At 34.5% G+C, this 23,590-nt stretch overlaps 1 protein-coding gene across 2 annotated transcripts in view; it reads left to right on the top strand.

The window, feature by feature from the left end:
- The first annotated feature begins 4,951 nt into the window (after positions 1–4,951).
- Positions 4,952–23,590, top strand: part of LOC128234216 (secernin-2-like) — a 29,753-nt gene continuing 11,114 nt past the window's right edge. Inside the window, exon 1 of one of the 2 annotated variants that reach the window (XM_052948301.1) lies at positions 4,952–5,093. The gene's annotated coding sequence lies outside the window, so the exon portion shown is untranslated. Of the gene's footprint in view, positions 5,094–7,471; positions 7,611–23,590 lie in introns of those variants that run through there. The other variant, XM_052948310.1, reaches the window with a different exon arrangement.

Raw genomic sequence — 23,590 nt, 5'->3', positions numbered from 1 at the left:
TTTAACACTGAGCGAAAGAATAAAAACACTGAGCTAAAGAACAAATAGTTATATTATGCATCGATGTTGAATAATAATGACAAAGTTGTTCAATATATACCCGACAGTGATCTAAACTTGATTTAATTTGTCATTAGAGTCGTTATTTTCACATAAATATATTCTTGGTCACGAATACCGTTATACATGTACACAACCTGTCAGATTTGTCCCAGATTTACAGATATCGGGACACTTGATAAAAAAAATTGAAACATGTACTGGTTGGAGAGCAGTAGCCTGCAGTTTTTGCATGTTTTTGAAGATTTTCTCGGTAGATCGAAATGTTACGGAAATAATACTTACATTTTATTTAACTAGGGGTCAAGGTCTACTAACTTTACAATATTAAAATTTGTGTTGTCACGAAGCGCGTGCCTAATTGGGGCCACAAAGGGGGTAATCAATTAGTGCCAATTTACAGATTATGAGAAGCAGTACCCGGCAGTTTTATTTCAGTACCGCTCCTTGACTATAAAACCAATATTTATCGGCTTATTAAGTATAATTTCCCCATCGGGCGCCTCTGTTGAACAGGGAAGTAATACTGGTAACCAAGCGCTGGAGTAGTCTCGCTTTAACAACGCGTCTAAAACCACTCCATGGATACATAAAATTTTAAATAAGTCTCAATATTGTTTGAAAGCGATTGACGGGCAATATGAAAATATCATTTCAACAGGCTTTTTTAAAAATACATTTTGCTGTGATTCATCGATGAATAATCGTTCATAACCAACACTTGACTGTCGGTAATTGCTAGTGCTATAATTAGATATGCAAATTTATTCGATTGCGCATGCGCAGTAACATTCACGTGATCATCCCCCACGAGAAAGTTGGCAAACTTTTTGACATTTCCAATACTTTTTGTAAATAAAATGTTTAAACGTACGCTTTGTTTGGAATTGATGCAAATGGTGTTGCTTGGATTTACCATTCTCACCTTTTTTAAGAAGATTGAAAAAAACACGAATAAAAAGCGATTGCCGGCTACTGCTTTCCGCCGGCTACTGCTCTCCAACCAGTATACCTGAACATGTTTTTTGGCATAGTGACATAAATAAATACTGGGCAGTTGCCTAATTCCGGACCAATTTTGAAGTTTTCTTAAAATAGTGTCATAATTACTGAACATGAAATTTTAATAGAAAAATGTTGGGTACTATATCAACCAAAATGGAAAAAGAATAAAAGAAAAAACAATTGATTATAATATAATATTCAGTACGAAATAAGTGCATAAACGACGTCCAAAAACCTGCATTCAGTGCCTAAATATTCGGATTTTTTCAAAGAACAAAGTAAACATTATCAAGTCAATACAAATATTTAAATGCTACTTAAATGAACATCAAGTATTAAATGTTTAACCTGTATATAAATTTTAAATTTCTCTGAAGTATTTGTATGTGTATTTTCGGCGTATCCGAACTACTAATTTGTCCGAATTTGCATAATTTTGAAAGTACGAATCTGCTTCATTTTTGCTTCATTTTCATATCAAATGCTGCACAACACAAAACAATGACATCATCAATTTATTTACTTTATATGTAATAGGCAATGTATTTCGTGATTGACGATAATTCATAAACATCGTATAGTAGGTCTAGTGTTTAAAGATAACCCTGTCGAACCTCAATATAAAAGCTCGCGCTGTGTGACGTCATCCCCCACGTGACTTAATATTGACATTTTGGAAATCGAAAGTTTAGAGGTATTTATTTTGGGGTTTTACTCAAATAGCTGCACTTTTGTGTTGTTTCTGTTGCTATGGAGGTCAGTTGCGTAGACTGTGATCATTCTATATTGATCACGGTCACCGAAACGCTTTTTAAACGATTTCTGAATATTTAGGCAAATCCGAATTGGGGAACTGCCCAGTATGTGTTTAAAAGTAGGCAATAATATTTTCGTAGAAATTTGAATTTATAACGGAGATAATTTCAAAATTGTGGCCGCGAAGATTCTCTGCGCAAGGACCGTTCGGTACTTTTTGTTTGGATGGTGGACGTCACGAATCTGCCATAGTAAAACAACATCGTCAAAAGACTCGTTGACGGCCATTTAACTGTCATAAAATCTGTCTGTTTTTAGCTTGTTTGTTTTACTTAAAACACCGTAAAATTCATATACCATTAGTCTAATGGTTGGATAGTATTTCAGTCTATATTCCAGTGTTCCTATCACAACAAAACTCTTGAAATGCATCGAAATAAGAGCATTTTGTTTTTCAAAACATTTTGACAGTTGGCGCGAGGTTGCGTCCCTTGAAAATTTAGTCAAAACGGCGTCGTAACGATTTGTTAATTTACTCACCGGGTTGCAGATTCCACAGAGTCTGTCTTGACATTTGGCAGTTGGTTTTGTTAAAATACGCCATAATAAATGAAAGATCGCCAATATAGAATATTTCTGTTGTTGTGGCGGCCATTTTTTAGTCTACGAAGTTCGAACGCCACCCTAAGAGCTTTCGTAAAAAATTCCGTAGATCTACGAAGAAATAGGTGCTTGTTGGTACGAAAATCTTAATAAAACGGCTAAACAGCCTGAGATACATCGTACGAAGTTCGTACGCAAAACAGACGTACGAAGTTTAATAGAACTGGCCCTTATTCCAGTAAAGCTTGGAGTCCGGATTTATTTTTTTGCAAGTAATTTGGTTGGTGCCAAAAAAAGGAAAAAGTCCAATGTCATTAAATGTAACGGTCAGCTCGCGCAGGAAAAATCAAGATAAATAAATCATGCATTCTTAAGTAATGTATTTTAAAAATATCCTTTATGCTTTAGAATTATAGATTTATTACATAATTATTAATGTTCTTGTAAGCTATTGAATATTACTGGTGTTTTAAGCATTGAAAAACCGCACTCTTTCTTCGACCGAGACAGGCGGTAAATCGGTTTGTAACTTTTCAGCCGATTGCCCCTACTATGAACGCTGCCCTGAGCGGGCACCGTCCAAAAATTACAAAAGAGATTTTAATAAAATTTGGAATATAAATATGAGCGAAGCGCAATAGCGTTAATCCGACCTTCTAATTTTACTGAATTATCTCCCCGGTACTTTAGTTTGAAAACAATTTTTGCCCGAAGCTAGCTCCTAATTTCTTTAAAATATTGACTTTAATCTTCATATACCGGTATAGAAGATTGAGAATTGAGAAATTCAGAATACAGGAAACTTATCTTTAGTATGTTCAGAATTATTTTCATGTGCTCTTTTTATACTTTTTTTTTGTCCGGGGCATGATTCCAAATGTCTTTTGCGTATTTACGTCATACTTTATATACAAATATATCTTATTGAAGACGAGTTCAGTTCACAGAAACTATATGAAACTCTCAGGTATAGGTTTTTGTCTGGAGCATAGTTTAAAAAATCTTAAATGTATTGACTTCGAACTTCATATTTAGATATATCTTATTGAGTAAAGTAGAAGTGCTTACATGGAAAGCTTTTGTATTTTAGAGTAATTGCCATTTGTTCATTTTTATACCTCTTATTGTCCGGATCATAACCCCCTTATCAAGGACTTCTAAACCTTATACACAGAAATTTCATATTGAGGAAAAGTGCAGCGCCCAAAAACTATAACTCAGTCATTCGAATTCAACAGAGTTGCCCTGATTATTTATAATTCCTTTTTGTTTGGCGCATATTGTTGTGACCTCGCCTGCTTTTGTGTATGGTCTTTAATTTCGCACATAATATGAGTGCTTTCAAAATCCATTGATACAATTCCTCTTAACATTTAACTGAAGTGCTAGTTGTCTTGCTTCTTTCCACAACCAACTCATAACTTTTATAACAACAACTCGAATCGTGGTTCTTTCTAATTTGCGCCTTACTTTCCGAACTTGTTGGGGGACATTCAAACGACAGTCTTGTAAAAAGGGTTATTTCATTGCGTTCATATCAAGTAATTTCCACACTGGCGTAACATTTAAGATTTTTAAAAAAAATGTTCGGAAAATTGACACATAATTTACTGCCGATAAAATGAACGATTTTCGACATAAAATAAAAATAGATTGTGAACCTGCACATTGACACATGTTGAAACATTAACCAAAATGTTTCATACAAAATTGTAATCAACTACGGCAAAAGCTCTCGAAGATAAGTGTAAAAAACCCACTTCAAAAGTGTTCGGATTTGTGACGCCAACCAGTAGTTTCCATGACTACGAGAGGCGGGATAATATTTTCTTTGAAATTACTTGTAGTAAAATAATAACAATCCAGCTTACATAGACAGGCGTATTGCAAATTTAATGAACTATTTTGTCTCGCTGTCATGATCCAAATCAGATAGAATAGAGGAATAACTTTTGATCAGTTTTATACGGGGGAATACAGCATCTATAAAAAACTATATTTTTAACAGAATGCAGATCATTTCACTTCCTACAAATATTTTAAAGCAAGTTGAGAATTTTCTTATTTTTTATCAAAACTGCATACAAATAACATATCTTTATATTACGTATTGTTTTCGAAATCCACTAGAAAATCGAGTGGTTGCTCCAGCAGTATATTTTTTACGATTGGTCATTAAGATGTTTATACAAAGTATTCATAGAACTTCTAGATGTACCACGAACGTAACGTGCACACAAACGAATAGTTTTTCAGTCGCAGAGTAGATATAGATGTTATCATGTTCTGACAAAAAGTTAACTCTTTACATAGCCTCGGTTTGACTTTGCTTACCATGTGTCGCATGCGGTGCGTTTTCCTATAATGTCGATGACATATATGTGAAAACTAAGTACTAGTTAAAAGGCACTGTATCTGGCATTTTAAACATCAGCGCTTATTGGAAAATGAAAACTGACGTCGTCCACATGTCTTCAGCAATTCCATTCTATACGATCAGTATCGATTTTACGTGGCGCCTGTAAATTCCGTCAGTTATGCGCTGTCTTTAATGGGAAACTAGAATCGCTATTTTAGAGCTGAATAACAGAAGCAGCTTTGGAAATATTGAAAACTTTGGATACCGATTTTGTCAGAAAGGTTCCGACAGAAGGAGTTTCTACGTTCAAGTAAGTGTGTTTGTCTTGACAGTCACAGGGGTTTTCTCGCAAGAAAAGACATAACATTACTAAATAAAACTTCAAGATTGCTAGCTCTTTGTTTAATGACAATAAATAATGCAAATACAAAGTTGGAGGGATTTTGAAGACATTTGAAGTCACTGACCGGAAAGAGTATTAATTTAAATTTTATTAGTTCCTGAACGACGATCTACTGAGACGTTAATGAATATGGATCACCTTTTGACGATGACCAATGTGTAAAATCATTTCAGTATTCAGCAATTCATTAACGAATTCTTGATCAAAACCCATTTTTTGGTGAAAATCATCATGACCCTCACCATTGACTTATTACGCCTAAACTCAGTTGGTGTTCTTTAATAACCAAGACAAAGACGGATTCATAGTTTGAGGACTGTTCAACAGGTACTAATCGGAAACCGTTTTTCTACTAAAGGTCCTCTTGACCTTGGCCATTGATATTCTGGCCCCAAAACTAACAGTGCTTATTCACTGACCATGTGCAATGTGCATACAAAGTCAAAATAATCTACAACAAGTAACTGAAAGGTTATAGATTGAACACGAATGTGTGACACAAACGACGACGAGGCATTGGACGACGACGATGGCACCGTTAAACTGTTTAAATGGTTTGAATATTCTTGTAAACATATCGTCTAAAAGGTTGTTAGTTAAGTGTATGAAGTCTATAGGGCAGCAATAAAAATTAGCATTAAAAATGTTTGATGGTAGAAAAATCACTCAAAAGCAAAATATTCCTATATTAACATTTTGCAGGGTAGCAAGTCTCAATTACATTAAAATTTTATTCTTGTACATCGTCTACAATTCCAAGCGTTGCCGCAAGTCTTTCTATAAATTCACATCGCCATTAAAGTTTTGTAGGCGACCTGGGAATTGTAAATTTTGTGCAATTGTGGTTTGCGGTACGTGGTCTTGATATATTTATGGTATTTCTGAAACAATTGAATCTTTATAAACGAAGAAATTTTATGTGGGAGACAGCAATGTTCACCGTGGCTTAATTTATTGTTATTGCTCTCCGTGAAATAAATGATTTAAGTCACATTAATTCTTGGAAATGATTGTGAGAGACGATTACCCACAGAAGGCTTGATCGATTTCATGAAAATGGATAAACAAAAGTGATTGAAATTGGTGATGAGAACTGTTAAAACAATATACACAACTTCATAAACATAACTCATGGTTAATTTTCCAGTATCTCGAAATATCTAACGAATGAAAAACAACCCCAGAAAGATTTAGTTTCTGGAACTTAAGTTAATCCCTAACAAGGTCCATTACTAATCTATAACAGCTGTTGTTTTTGTTGCTTTATTTTGACAGCTTATTTGATTAATTATAAAGGCATCTGTACATGCACCTGTGAGGTATACTATATGAAATGTGTTTCTGATATAATAGGGCATTTTGAAATGGGGTATAAGGCACACAGATACTGTTTTCAGAATGAAAGAGTGACTGCATGTTGAAAATTACTTCCACAAGATCCGGAAATGAGAACACGTTCCTTGTAACCCATGCGTTCTGTATATTTTTCCCATGCTTACTTAGTTTGAATCTTTCCTGGCATGTAATCTGTATGTTCTTTGGTTCTGTCATTGGCTCCATTGGAATTAGATTCACATTCAACAGACATATATGTAAACAAAGAATTTCTTCTTTGTATGGAATTGCACACACCAGAACAACGACCCATTACATATATGCTTTATTGTTTGACAACATTTTGTAACTTTTCGAAGATTTCAAAAAAACAATAGATTTGATTTTAACGACGTCTTCTGCGTTAGAACACCATAATGGACCATTCTGGTCAATATAGCGAACAAACTTGTATTGAACTGTGTTGAAAGTGAAAAAATTAACTACACTAAACCAAAACAAAGGTCAATGGGAGATAATCAGCTCTCAAATCTCAACATGTGAACACACTTTTCAATCGCAATTCTATCAAAACAAAGTCATGTTTTAAATAAGAAATGGAAACAAAGCTCAAATGACTCAGAATGCGAGTAAAAAGTACCTTTTGACAAACTTGAGCGAATCTTTGATTAATTGAAATCGTGTTTTTCGTTTAGAAATACTCATGAGAAACAATATACGCGCCACGAATCTTGTCAATAGCTGTATCAAACAGAACTCATTTCATTCATACATGTAATCTAATAAAAATTGTACCAGGCACTGACTGATATATGTTGTTAAACAAATTCTAGAAATATATTATTTATGATGAGTACATGCATTCATACAATTAAAATCCAATTATACAAACAAGTCGTGCTCGTTCCGGCTGTTTTGTTATAACGTGTGGTATCGATCTGTGAGGCTGTCTGCAAACCTGCAACCGTAATTCTCGAGCTTTGTTGGTATTTCATTTAACATGCTTGAACAAGTGGTTATTTCAGATACTAGGTGTTTAAATAGATGTGATGACTGGAATAAAGGAAAATATTTGATTTTTTATTAAGGGTAAGTAATGATACGTTTATTAGAAATTTACCAGGATTTCTGAAGCTTTATTGGAACTAAATCGAACATATCTCACCCTGACATATCTTTAATATATATAGTTTATTGAAAATGGAAAATAAAATGTATGTATAATGTAACATATTAAATAATACAAACGAATGCTATTGTTTTATTTGTTATTATTATTGTTGTTTTTTTATGGTATTTCTTTTTTTCTGAAATGTTGCAAGTCTTAATAATAACATAGATAAAAAAAGCTTAAAGCAAATTTTGTTTTCTTAATATTGGTATTATTGATTCAGTTTAACTGTTTCTAATTAGAATGTGCTGATTTTACAAAAATGATTATATTAAGGAGTTTCACAGCTGTTTTCTTTTTTCTCTCAAAAATGGTTGTCAAAACCTTATTCTCAATTCAAAAAGGAGTAATAATGGCATCATTTCTTTAGACCATGGCAAATAAAAATACGTATAACCGAAGCATTTTTATTTTCATGTACAATGTATATTCTGCACATATTTTTCTTTTTCGATGAGAACCCATCACATAACGCAAGTTGTTTTTCATATTGAATAGCTGCCAGATTCCTACGCCTCGTTACAACGAACTCTATTGTTAATCATGTATCGGTTACAGTTCAACAACAGTCAAAGATTGTGTGTACTCAAATATGTAGATATGTTCTTGTGCAATGTGTTCTCAAATTACTGTAGAACTATTATTGTACACTGTCTTATTAAATGTGTAAATGTGTTGATGGGTTGTGTGTAGTGAGATATGTTGATGCATTTTGGGACACTGTGAAGTCAAATGAAATAGCTGTATTTTTGGGAAGAATAGACTAAAATGTGAATATATATTCTTTGGTGTATCTTCTCAATTGTGTTTCGTGTTTTCTTAGGCAGCGTCTTCTCAGATGTATAGATGTAATCTTCGTTATTGTCTACTAAAATGTAAAGATGTATTCATGGTCAGTTTATGTCTATTTTGTGTATAGATAGTGTGAACTAAGCGAGAGTGTATATATTTTTCTTGTTTAGCACTGTGTTGTTGTGAAGCTGTATAACAACACTTTACCTATTTGGTGCCAAAATATTCAGTTATTGTAACTGTCTGACGTGTTCCGCTTAGTTTGAAGCTTATCATTAATAATACAACAGTGAACCCACTGTCTCCACATTCGGGATTTTGTTTCTTCAATGAAAGGCGTTGGTGTCTCAGCTGAAGTCTGGATTTTTGGTTAATTAACATACCAAATGGAATTTTTATAGAACAGTTATTAATCCAGAAATAAATAACTAACATCAACTGTATGCAATTGATATAACTGCAAAGTTGAACCAACTGGTTTCAATTCGATTAAGTAAGAAAAATAGTAAATCTCATTCTGATTGGTCTTTTTCGTAGCTTTTTACTTCGTGTAGCACACTCTTACTTTAACTGCAAAACGGCTTGATATCGTTGGACATTTTTTTCGTTATTCATCTGACCGTTTGTAGGAAATTGTGCAATTCATATGTAAAATAAATACGAAGAAAGTCTTTCAATCATGTCTGGACCCGCCCTGACCATGGAGGAAATTTAATGTGAAAACAAAAAGAATCGAAACAGTTACACACATGTAAGGATGATCATTAACACGTTTAACGGAGGTAACACCTGATAAATGTAGGCAAGTTTAAAACCATATTGAACCAATAACAGAAAGTATTTACTGAGTATATCTTGCAGTGAATGTATCTAATACTTTTCGGAGTATGATTGCTGTCAAATGTAATAAAGTTTATACAACCTCATGTGTAAAGCATTCGGTTATGTGACCCTTTTGCCGTTAAAGTGAAGTAAGTAGTCGTTGCACGACCAGAGTAATATATTTCCAAATGGTACGTTTAACGTTACAGTGTAACCTTCTAATTTGCTGAACATGAATTGTTACCTCTTAGAAGCAGTATTTCTCAGGGATATACAACACGCTGAAAGTAGATATCTGTCTCGCTTGCCTCATAGAAGCAGTATTTCTCAGGGAAATACACCTCGCTGTAAGCAGATCTGTCTTGTTGGAACAAGCGAACAGTGGTTAAACAAGTTATTTCAAGATGTTAAAGGAAAAAAACTCATTAATTGTCTATTTGTTATCACTTTATCTTCCTACAGTAAAAATGTACGCTTCAGGCTCCAATTAAACCTCTTTCAATTTCTTCTCACAGAATACACATAATCGTTTGGATTAATTTCTGTCTATTGCTATGTCAGCTGCTCACATGCAGTCTCCCAGGCAAATCCATGAGTTATTTTAAATAAATCTTGTCTGCCGATTATCACAGATGATATATTGAATTCGATTTTCCCTTAGACGGACATGCATATCACTCAAAAATGTGACAATAACTTTCCCGTTTTTGTTCAGATATGATATTGAAACCAAAATGAGTACCTTTTGGCAATATGTTACCCATATGTTAGCTATATACTTTCAATCGTTTCCAATACATCCACAAATTATTGTTGCATATATAGTCGTTGACGGATAGATAAATTAAATTCTAGTAGCCTCCATACTTGATTAGTTTGAATGTGGCTGCCTCCTCTTCTTACTCACATTAAAACATTCTTACATGTTTTAAAAGATAATAAGAATGACGTATTTTGCTTTGTACGGCATTTCAGTTTAAAGGGAAAACTTTATCAATCTTTTGCAGACAAAGAGCTCAGGTGCACAGACACTCCTCTTCTTACTGGCATTAAAATATTCTTGCATGTTTTAAAATATAATAAACATGACTAACTTTGACATGTAAAAAAATCAGTTTAAGCGGAAACTTATCACATTTTTGTAGACAAAGAGCGCAGATGCAGACAAACTGTTCATAATAAACGCTGAAAACCAATCTGCACACTTTGAGGAAATATCATCACAATGTATATCATAAACGAGAATTAGTGCCAAGTACAACTTATATGAACATTATTCCTGATAAATTTAGTGGTAAGGTCTACATATTTCGGGATTGTTAGTGTTGAGTGTCAATATTATGCTGTTCTTTTTATCTGTTCGTGGAAAAATGCAGACTGAAGTTAAATACCTGCGAAATTTGTAATATTCCAAGGTGCATGATGATCTTGTTAATATTTCTTTTATCTGACGTGTTATTGATTGGTATCAACATTAAATTCTTGTTAAGATAAAGTTGCTATGGATGCCAGACTGATACTTTTTATCATAGCAGTGTTGGACAGATAGTTTCTTTTTGCCAAATGTCTTTCAGACATTAATATATTGTACACTGAAACTATCTAGAATATAACCTGCATTTTCAGCCAATGAAATCGACTATAGGCCTTCAATCAGCATCGTCGGCTATCCAGTGGGGGCAAAATATGTATAACATTATTCCGTGGTTTATTGTTACTACACTTGCCTGTCTATCTAGGGTTCGCTGATTCGGACCCCTGACTAAGCACTGACAAAAGTATCCTTCTTAAGGAAAGGGACATTGAACGGGGATCCCGTTTGTGTGCTATACACTGGTGTACGTGAAAGAGTAGTGTATCTATACTTATGCTCTCACTCGGTCTGACGGCGATCGATAAATATCCGGTGGCGTCGTAAAATATACGTACACATCCACATGCGAACACCTCCTTAACACTCTATTCGGATAAATATACTAATCATGGTATCCGACGATTTATATAAACACCACGCGTAATAGTAAAAAAAACTGAACATGCATGACGTCTTAATGTCGTTTCCCGGATACTGAAAACACGTTATATTCTAAATCAGTTAGAACATATTTTGTTCTGTATGATGAGGATGGGCTCTAACAGATACGTGGAGAATAATGAACAACTTCAGGCATACATTCTGATGGAATCCATGTTGCTAATAACGACTATAACGCTTGTATTTTAATAGTGTTCTCCTCAGTAAAGTCAGCGTATCAATATACTTAAGAATTGTTTGACCTGCAGTCAAAATTACAGTTAAAATTATTTTGTCTTCATAATAGGAAAATTGACTTGGTAATTGACATTTTTCGCAGACCATTACCATGTAGTGTTTTTGTATTCCACGTTTTCTGGATACTGAGAGTTTCGGGAAATGCTGCAGAACATTTCTGTTTTTCAATTCCAGAATATTGGATTAAGATTCCTTTGATAACTGACGAGTGTTTGCCTTGTCTAAAGCCCGATGCTTTATGTGTGAGGTTTCAGTTAATCTAATTAACATGGAAAGAGAAAAAAACTCAATTGTATTGAAGAGCTTAATATTATGAACATGACAACTGTAGCACAACGTGAATGATAGTAATAGTTTCTTAAACATACGCATTATTTCAATGTAAGCTATCTATCATTAGGATGCAAGGATGTGTTATAGCAGTTTAGATATTAAAATCGAGATTAGTATTTATGCTCAATTCTTATTGATTAACCATTACATTATTTTTGCATGGGTTACATTTTTGAATAACGCCATAATGACGCTACAATTATAAAATGATATATAATGGGTTGCTAGGATCATATAGCAATTCTATTAATTTGTTTCTTGTATAAAAAGATCTCGGTGAAAACATTAGAAATATTAAAAATTAACCCTTTTTTTTACTTTTTAAATGAAACTCAACCAGTAGCATTTTTGGGCGAGGGCGTGTAGCCCACATATACCCCTCATTGTAAGTGTCAACTAGGGGAGGGCGTGTAGCCCACATATACCCCTCATTGTAAGTGTCAACTCACGCGAGGGGTGGGTAACCCACAAATATCCCTCATTGTAAGTGTCAACTAGGGCGAGGGCGTGTAGCCCACATATACCCCTCAGTATAAGTGTCAACTCACGTGAGGGACGGGTAACCCACAAATATCCCTCATTGTAAGTATCAACTACAGCGAGGGGCGGGTAACCAACAACTGTCTCTCTTTGTTAGTGGCAAATAAAGCGAGGGCGGGTAACCCACAAGTATCCCTCATTGCAAGTAACCCACAAATGGCTTAACTTTTAGTGTGAAATGAAGCATGAACTAAATCCATACAGACAGAAAGTTAACTCTCCCATGGACCATTAAATCTTGTCAGAACATAGGCGTCGCCTTAAAGTTTTAGACGACGCCAAATTCTTGCTTAAGTCGACTTGTTTCTGCCTGCCGCGGTGTATTTGTTTATTGTAGACACCAAGGAGTATTAATCAACTATTACTGTTTAAAAATTGAACAGGGATTTCGGAGATAAGCTGCGATGATACTCCGCCCTAAACACACGATTGCCTTTTGAAGAAGTTTCTGTTCTGGAACCTCAAATATTTCTAGGGATTACCCAAGCGTTTTATAAGCCACTGATGAAGTAATTATTGCCATTGATATTGTTTTGAACATATCACGTTCTATCATTTTGTAAAATGTTCTGTTTCTCTGAAATTACATAAACGTGCTGTGATACCATCTATATATTCGTTTAATGTAGAAGTTTTCAAAGAAATTCCCGCGGTTTTTACATCAACAAAACGACAATCCCAAACACGGAAAATGAAACAAATAAACATGAGCTAATTACGACGTTATCACAGTGTACTGTGCTTAATATAAAACATGCTTTATTAACATAGATGCATGACGGTATAATATTACAATGGTTGCATTATTAAGACATTATTCACTCTGTAGTAAAAAAAGAAAATAAATATGTAAATATTATAAGTGAGGTTTTACATGTGTTAAAACTGATTTAAATGGCACCCCCCCCCCCGGCCGTGAGTGCCTTGCATGACGTGAGGTCGGGGCGTCTGTGAGCCGCTGCTTCTCAGAGGTCAGTTTCTTTCCACGCGCGGCAGCAGGCACATCTTTGAAAATTGGTGCCTTTCCATCCCACCCTTTGCTTCTTAATATACAATTGTGTATTATTATGCATGTCTTGATGCTCTTTGTTTTTCATTTTAATACTTTTTATAATGACGGGGGTATTTGATATATGTGATCACATGATTTATAATAAGTCACTTAATTGTTCATTGTTTTGCGCATGTCATGTTTAGAGAGAGAGAAATAGAAAAAGTTTAACAGTTTACATACTTATGCATTGTTTCAACAACTAGAGGCTCATTTGCAACAACTTTTGAAATATAAGCAGTACAAGCACAAGCAATTTTGAATTAAATTCATATCTGACATGGTATTCGCTAAATAAATTTGATTTTTTGATGAATTTATTTTACCAATTTTAAATTATGGATCTGAAATTTGGTGACTGATTAATTCTTTGGATTTGGAGAGAGCTCATTTGAATATCTGCAAAAGTCTCTTTAAACTCTTGAAATGAATTTTATGCAATGTTTTAGAAAATAATTGTCATTTTATTATGGAATGTCCTCTGTATAATGTCTTTAAACACAAATATTGATAAATATTATTTGAAAATGTATGTATCAATTGTTCAATAATGCAATCTGATAATGTTAAATTCAAAAGAAACCTGGCCATATATAATCATTATACTTTCAAATTATGAAACGTGCTATATAACTATTATAGTTTAATTATATGTTTATAAACATATAAATAGACATTTAATGTACACTTTCCTTTCGCTGTCGTCTACTGTCAAACAAGTCGAAAATGTATATTAATTTATAAAATCATTGTTTCGATTGGTAAAATGTTTTATGACTTTTCGTTTATAGTTAATATTGTGAGTTTTCTTGTGTCTTCGTGGACATGACATAGGTATTGAACATATTTATTGCGAATGAACTATCAAACTATCTTACATATGAGTCATTGGTATCATTGCTATTACTCTTAAACTTAATGTTTTGCAAACTTTTTTGGTTCTGTAAAATAGTCAAGATATCCCCGTATCGAATGCTCATTTCTTGGGGAGGACTCTCAAAACCCTACAGCATGGTGTTAAACAAACATTGTCTTCGGTTTCTGTCTGATGTAAGCATGAGTTACAATCCATAAGACAAGTATTGTATCTAAGACATTAATAATTAACAACAAAGTGTTCGGCTGACGCGTCTGGAAGTGGTCACATGCAGTCAAAAGTAATACATAGAAAATGGACTAAAATAAAAGCCCGGGAAAACAGATTCACAAAATGAACGAGATGCCAATTTCTGCAACTGAAAACTACCTGAATATTTGGCTCTTTCTTCTGTTGATTGCACATTTTATGAACTAAGATTCCTTTATAAACTGACAAATGTTTGCTTGTCTAAACCGCGATGCTTTTGAAGTGAGTTTGTTTGTTTTTGTTGATTGCACATTTTACGATGGTACTTAAACACGTGGATGAACTTGTTTATCAACGTGCAGTTTGCAGTATATGCTTCCTAAATGACATAGAAAATATCAGGAACGGAATCGCAGGCTATTTGATTGTTGATGGCATATCCTTCGATAATGACGCGTCATTTCTGTTTAAAGCATATCTTTAATCGGCATAACTTTAAAATATCATTCAACAACAAAGACAATATAAAAGGATATAACATTTTAAGTCAACTATAAAGTCTTTGAACATACCATTAAAGCATTTCTCGATAATTCAATTTCTACTTTTGTAAACAACTTCGTTTTATTACTCTCCAAGCCGAAACGAAGCGCCACACTATGAAAACATGCAAAGGCCGTTTGCCTATTTTACAGACTAGCTAGTGCAAAATATCATTGGCGCTTTTTCCTCATTAATTTAACGTATTTATATGAGAATGACGCATATTGTGCAGGTAGGTTTTGGATGCCTGCTGTTTTTGTGCAGCCAGTCAAAACGCTATGACGGGCTTTATCAGAATTGTGTTATTCAGAAAACCAAAATTCGATGTCTGGATTTGAAAGACAATCCGTGAAGGTCGTAAGGTTTGATGTCCTAGGCAAAAGTATGTATATTCTTGAAAATCATTGCAGCATTGAAGTCTGGATTTTTTTCATGCTATAATTTAAACATAATCTAAAGAGATAAGGAATGCTAACGAATGCTAACGAAATAGATATCGTTATAAAGTCAGTCTTGCCTTTGTACCGTTCTGCTAAATTATACAGCCATTTTTTACAGTTTTACAGTTTATTTCCAAATACATCTAGACAAAAATGCCCATGCGTATACATAATATAATTACGAAACATGTTTCTAAACATAGTCAAGGTCCAATACATTCATATAAGCAACTGATTAACATTATAAATACATCAAATCATGCGACCAAATGATATATCATCAATAAACTTGCATTTAAGCGTGAAGTAGTTAATGTTAACAAATAAAATTATTAGTACCCGTAATACAATAAATATCTTTCTCTTAGTTCCATTGCCTTATACACATAAATGGCAAGGTTTCTGTTTACAGTTACATTTTGCGATTTAAATAATTTAATAAATTTAGGTATGTTCGGTGCAGTATAATAATATCTTTTCAGGTATTGCTTTCTTAGTTCTTTATACAGTTGACATTCAAGAATAAAATGAAATTCGTCTGTGCAGATACTCTTATTCTCGTTAAAGCAGACCTATATTTTACTATATTAACATTTGACAAATAAGATTGAAGTTTAAAATCTGCAAACAATATGTATGATCTAGCTCTAGTAGAATTATTTAACTCGGATATCCACGTTTGTATAAATATATCAGTTATTCGTTGTTTGACTGTAGACATAAATAAGTTAACATCTCCAACACCTTGGTACATCCAAACATGATTAAAGCCTAAGGTTTGGAGTAAATGCCTCACCAAAAAAGCCCATGATTTAAAATTTGGAGTATCATATAAATCACAATACATTTGATCATACACTATCCTAACGTATCTAATAGTCTCCATTTGAATATTTTTCATCCAATATCGTATTACACTTGTACAACGTTTAGCTAACAATGTTGTTCTACCAAGCTCTCCATATACAAAATTGTTTTGAGTCTGTGTTCTAACACATAATAAATCCTTACAAAAACTCAGGTGTACTCTTTCTAATTGTATACTATTTTGTAGTCCCCATACCTCCGAACCATAGCTTAATATTGGAAAAATGAGTTTATCAAACATGTCTAATCTGTGCTTAATTGACAGAGTAGGATATTTAGTTAAACAACTTTTTAGTTTAAAAATCGCTTTAAGAGCCTGTCCTGATAAAGTATCAAACGTGGTAGAAAATGACCCTCCAGGTGTAAAAACAATACCCAGATAAGTACATTTATTCACTATTTCCAACTCCTGACCATTATACAAAAATCTTAAATTTCTTCTCAGTCTTCCTCCTTTTTTAAAAATCAAAACTTTTGTTTTCACAGAATTTACACTTAACTTCCATCTATCACAATAAGCTTCTAATAATACTAACCCTTTCTGTGGTCCTACCTCTGACTCAGAAAACATAACAATATCATCAGCATACAATAACAAGAACAACTTAAGCATACATAACAAAAAATAATTTCTGTAAATTTCCATTGTTCACATGCGTCCAAAATACTTTGCCATTGGAGGTCCAAACTATTGATATCGAGCACGGTACTACATTTTTGATAAAAAAATTTCTAAAACAGGGCAATTTATTCTGATAGTTGTTTGTTTAGCGAAATATGTTATTTACCGTGCGGATGGGAACCGTGTCCAAGATTTTGTGTTTGCCGAAGGCGTGTTGAGCCTTTTTCGTTTAAACAAAACGAAAATAGATGAATAACCTATCCATACAGGGTAAACGAAACTTCCGCAATACAGTCACTGGCCGTGGTTAATATTTTGCGTTGTGACCACAACCACCGAGGTTTTATTTGTGGTCACGATATTTACGATGTCGACACAGCTTGACTTGCTTTTCAGTAAAACTAAAATGACTGCCACTTTCATAATGGCCATTTTTTGCGACCAGATGAAAACATTCTTTTCACTTTGCTTCAATAATTACATCACCGATTCGTTATAAGGTAAATTCTAAAAATGACCTTTAAGTAAAATTTAAATGTTTATAGTTGTTGCTTTATCAAACCGTTCAAACGGTATAAGCCTGGCGAAGCCCAGCTGTCGACTTATTTGTTATAATAGCCTTGTTAGTGGTTGACACTTGTGCCTTTGGCTAGCTGCTGCGCATGCAACTACCACGCCAAGTAAGCAATACAATATCAATGACTAAATAGAGCTTTGGTGGTCCTTTTTGTCAGATGGTTTCTTAACGACCAAGTCCGCCCGTGATTCCATTGGTGGAGCGTAGATTCTAATGTTGTAAGCAATTGAATCTTCATTTCAATAAACACGATTCCTAAGTTGTTGCTTCCTATGTCTGACATATAATTATTGAAGAAAATGCGCAATTAATATTTGTTTATTTCGTTGCTTTATTGCTTAAACACCATTGCAGTTCATGCTTGTGGATTTTAGCAATGTACACGGTATACTTATCACTGGAAGTTTGTTATCACACATGATGTTTATTGAGACAAAATGGTAAAACTTCTCTCTGGGTCGAAGCTTTTATATACAAAGTTCTATTTTAGATCTATTAGCTGCGTTTTAATGTCATAGCTTGTATAATATATTCTATAATTAGCCTGTGCATAAATGCATCAACAGCAGATGATATTTCTACCAAAAGATTGCTTTGATCAAATGTTCTCGATGGAAGGAATACTATGTCATTTTGCAGTTAGTACTGCGGCCGAACATATCTGATTGTGAAATAGCTGAAGTGGTGTCCGTTGACCTTTTAAAGACAGACTTAAGCAAACAATACAAATGACATATAAACGCAGTGCTTGCATATGTGTTTGTATTGGAATTGAGTTTTAATTAAATACATTCTGATAGAAGCAGTAAAATTCAGTATGACAGCAGCGTGTGCGGTTGGATTTAAACTTTTATTACACAGTATTGGTCGTGTAACAACAATGTCTCTACCCAAAGCCCCATAAGGGTGCATATGGCGGTGCTAAAGAGCGTTCATTCAAAACGAGGCTGCATATGGCGGTGTTGGAAAGTGTTCGTTCAAACCGAGGCTGAAATGGCGTTGTAATATTTCATTCAAACCGTGGCTGCATATGACTGTTTAAATGAGCGTCCATTCGAACCGAGGAGTTATGGATGTGTAAGGAAGCGTTCATTCGAACCGAGGCTGCATATGGTGCTGAAAGGGGGTGCTAAATTAACCCAAGGCCGTATATGGTGCTGAAAGGGAATGCTAAATTAACCCAAGGCTACATATGGCGATGTTGGAAGTGTTCAAACAAATCAATACTGCTGGTTTCATGTTGTAGATTTATTGTGTGCTTCCGAGGGAGTTCTGTTAGATTGTGTTCAGCTGAATACAGCATTGATTGGTGTAAAGTGCAAACCATTTATTTATTATCCCCCACTTATACTCAAATCATATTGGAAAACTGCGATTAATATTGCGTTTAATATTGAGTCAAAACACTTGTTTCTTAATCGTTTTTGGCCTAGTTCATAGCGATACTCACGATATCTGCATTCTCAAGCTGCATCTGGGGGTTCACTGACGTAATGTATTCATACGCTGTATTTTGATTGGATTGCCGTTAGCGAATTTGAATAATCAAAGTAGTACCAGAACTGATTACAATGAAAAAATCCAATAAAAATAGTTCTCCTAACAATTCAAGCTAACCGTATGTTCTTTTAATGAAGCACAAGAGATTCATACGTAGCTAGTGAGTTAATCGGGTTAACTACATGAATGTTCTTGCATACGGTCAGATTATATGCAATTAGAATATGAACATATTGGAAAAGTACGCATCGAAATTTTCGCGTTCAATGCTCTGTATTGATAGACTGGTATCTTCTTTCTCTTTTATCCGTAAAGAAACCAGTATCAGATAACCGCGGTGCCCATCGCGCATTCGAAATGCCTTGTGAATTCAAGCGGCTAAAGTGTGCGGTCTAAGTAGAAAACAACCAGGAAAGTTAGTTAATATCCTTTGTATAGAATGTTGGTATTTATTTATAAAAACGATATCCATTGTTAATAAAACAAATCCGAAGTCGGTCCCTGTTCTTTTTTTCGACATAATTTGCATGTTTCCGTGATATTTTCTTTTCGATACAAAGTTTATTTTTTAACTAATCATTGCATGGCACTAAGCACTTTTTCAAACACAACATGATTTTTGGTATTTATTGTTCAAATACTATTAATGTTAACTAAAACCCATATGCCGCGTACCTGTATCACTTTATATTTTTGAGGAAAAGTAATTCAGGGTACCAGTCTACTGTATTGACCTCATTTACTTTGATCAGAGCGGCGGAATGATTCAGACATGTATGTTATCACTACTTCCGGATGCTGATGATGTGAATTTCATACGTGTTTTATTGAAGAAATTTATCAATAAAGCCGCCATTGAATGATTACCACCATCAAACGGATTTATTTTCATCTTACCGTGGGTAGCATTTTTAATTTGACACGTAAATTTTCAAGCAATACAAGTTCGTTTGATAAAATCATGTGATTTCAATTTTGCAAAATGGAGATAAAAATTATCAAATATGCGCATACTTATTTATGAAGTTTCATTCTAAATGAAGCCAAATGTATGAATATGTGCACAGCATCTGGCTTATGAATAAGATGATTGTTAACCTATGTGCATAGAAAAGTTTTGGAGCCACTCTCAGTGTAAGTACATTTTGTTCAATGACATTGTGATAAACCATCGCCGTAGGTAAAACAATCTTGCCTGCTCAATTTTGATTTCCTCTCGTATAATGCACCAGTCAATTGTTACCACGGTCCCTTGGGATATACTGGGGGGGAGGGCTGTGTTTTAACCTTTCAGGTGTCCTCGTAGCTAAAGAACTTCAGCGAACACATTACATGTATATATTACCTTTTTGGACTTGTTCAATGTGTTGTAAACATCAAAAAAAATATCAACATTAAAGTTATGGAAGCCAGAACTAGTGTCCTCGCAATGCCGGGAGATTGCGGTGGTTTTGTCTTCCCGCAAATTGTATCAGGGAATTGCTCTTACCTTAGATCCCCGGGGTGCGGGATTATTCACGGGATTTTACCACCAGTTCGTTCCCGCAGGGCAGGGATTTTACCGGGGACTGGCTGGACCGAAAGTCAAAGTACCTGCTGTTCCCTGCGGGGGGGGGGGGGGGCGTGGTTACAATTGACTGGTGCATACTTTACAAGTTCTTTTTCTGAAGACGCTTTGTGCTCACTTTTTGTTTTCTAGCCAAGAATGAAAACCAATAATCAGTCAGAGATACAGTATGGTGATGCATTGTTGTTGATATATCAATATAAATTTGTGGAATATTTGAGGGAAAGGTATTTGGTTATATAATTTACAAGAGTAGTTTTATTTAACAATGCAGTGCCGAATATTGTGGAGATAGAATTGAATTATTTTGTATTAATCAGTTGACTTGTGGCGTTTAGGGAACAAAATTAAAATCAAAATATTCAATAAAGTTCCATTATCACCCAATGTTGTGGAATAGTGAAGTAATGAAGATTAAACCTCACAACAGTCTTTCTCAAATATCTGTTTTATGCTTAAGAATAACTAATCTGGCAATGTTAGAACAGAAATCGTCTTGGCATGAAATTGGATCACAAGGATCTTTTTGCACCAGTCAATTGAAACCACGGCTCCCACATCCGGGGGTATACCGGGGATAGCTGTCGAAATGGGCCATTTTTAACCTTTCAGTAGGCCCCGCAGTGCCGGGTCTTCCCGGAAAATACAGTGTGGATGGGGCTTAACCTAATGTCCCTTGGGTGCGGGTGCATTTGGTGGGGACTTAACCACCAGATTATCTCCGCAGGGCGGGGAATTTAGCTGGGGTTGGCTGGACCGAAAATAAAAGTCCCCGCTATTCCGGGACCGGGGGGGGGGGGGGGCATGGTTACAATTGACTGATGCATTAGCTTGTGTATTTAGATTCAGGGTTTTGGCGCGCAGTTGAAAAATTGTCTAATTACATATTAAAAGTTAGGAATATATATTTATTTATATAAGTTATACTTTACAATCCAATTTAAAGATACATTGTACTATCCAATGCAAGAAATGTTTGTTTATTCAAGTAAATAAAGCAATCCCCATACCAAGGAACTGCAGTATTGCTTAACCAGCTTAATTGACATTATGAGTTGGAGTTCAAATTGCTGCAATTAAAGGCACATCTAGTTTTCAGAATTATTCAAACTCTGATTTAGCAACCTTTTTATAGTTATATGAACTACTTTTGCAAAATGAAAGTTTTTTTAGATTTACAAGGACGGGTGAAAAGTATTTGCCAAATGTACTGCAACACCTGATACATGTTGCCTACGAATCCAACAAATTCTAGGCACTCCAAATGTTACAGTACTATTCAATTCGAAGTGCCTGAAAAGAAAGGTTCTTGATTCTATATTCAACATCTTCTTTCTGTATGACATATTGGACCAGGGAATCATGAACCTACAACCATTTGCAACTTTTGAGATAGGGAGCTATCAGGACAGTGACAGAGGACAATACAAGAATGGTCAACTGCTGCATTTATTGAGTTATCTAATGCATACAAATTAAGACGGAGAAAATAATTCTCATTTTTCTAAACTACTTCCTTAGCATCTTGTATGTAGTCTCACATGTAGTTGTCTTTTACAATGATTTTTCAAAGTTACAATGGCCCTGTGGGTTAAAAATGCTCTGTCCATGGGGTAACAGGTTTTGTACATAATAGGGTTGTAAGTACTGCATACAATGATTGTTCAAAGATACAATGGCCCTGTGGGTTAAAAATGCTCTGTCCATGGAGTAACAGGTTTTGTACATAATAGGGCTATAAGTACTGCGTTTTGATCCAGGAGGTTGAATTCGACTCAAGTAGATTTTTGCAGATTCGGTTTTCACAAGGCACAAGCCGAGTAAAATCAAAATCTACAAAAAACTACCAGAATCGAATATGACATTCCGCCATATCCGGATCAAAACGCAGTACTAATAATCCTTTTATTATATACATTACTGATTAGGTCACTTAGAAGCCACATCTTTGCATAATAAATTGCATTTTAAGGATGCACTCATTGGTTTAATGACGTCAATTTAATATTGCGTAACATACTTGTTATGACGTGACGTCACAAGAGTGGTATATGGCCGTATTGCACTGGAGCGGAATATGGGTTAAAGTGTTTTGTGATATGTATTGCATGTGGATTGATGATGGGTATATAATAAAAAATATGATTATGTTTGGTATTCCATTCTCACTAGCAGTGTGATGAAATGCTGACACCATGTTATGAAATTTGATGTTCAAAGTATTTAAAAGACATTTCAATATTTCATACTTGATAAACGATATTCATCTCATCTTAGTCTACTCAACTTGCTTTGTACAAAAGTCTGCAGCAGTAATAAGAATAGCATGAGACAGAAGGCAGTGCCTCATATTTATCAACAGCACTAAGTTATCATGGTAACATTTTATATTAATTGAATACCAACCACTAATTAAGAGGGAGAAAATAATTCTTCACTTTTCAAATAAAAACTACATTTGTACTTCCTAATAGCATTGTGCATGCAGTCTGACATACGTGTACAATGTACAAGATTGTTCAAAGTATGGCCCTGCGGTTTAAAGCTCCCCTGAAAAAGAGGTGACAGGTTTTCTACATAGTATATAATTACATCATTGAAAATCTTCTCTGAAACTGCAAATAACAGACCTTTGATATAAAAGATCTGATCAAATTAAAGAAGTTTGTGTACTTTGTTTAACATACGCCAAACACGTAAATTAATTTGTACAAGTCTGATTAAACGACTTTGAGAAATTCAAAAGAACTATGACTTTATCTGATTTAACGCTTTAGCCCCACACCCCGCACCCCTCACTCTACACACACTTAACGAGATTTTTCAAATTTCCTTTGCAGCTTGCAAGCAATTTAAGTCAAAAGTTTAAGCTAGCCCATTAAACAGTGACCTCTTGTAATGTGAGC

Source organism: Mya arenaria, chromosome 1, assembly GCF_026914265.1.
Source record: "Mya arenaria isolate MELC-2E11 chromosome 1, ASM2691426v1".
In the NCBI taxonomy this organism is placed as follows: Eukaryota; Metazoa; Mollusca; class Bivalvia; order Myida; family Myidae; genus Mya; species Mya arenaria.
Note: the sequence above shows the minus strand (reverse complement) of the source record. Positions and strands in the feature narration are given on the sequence as shown.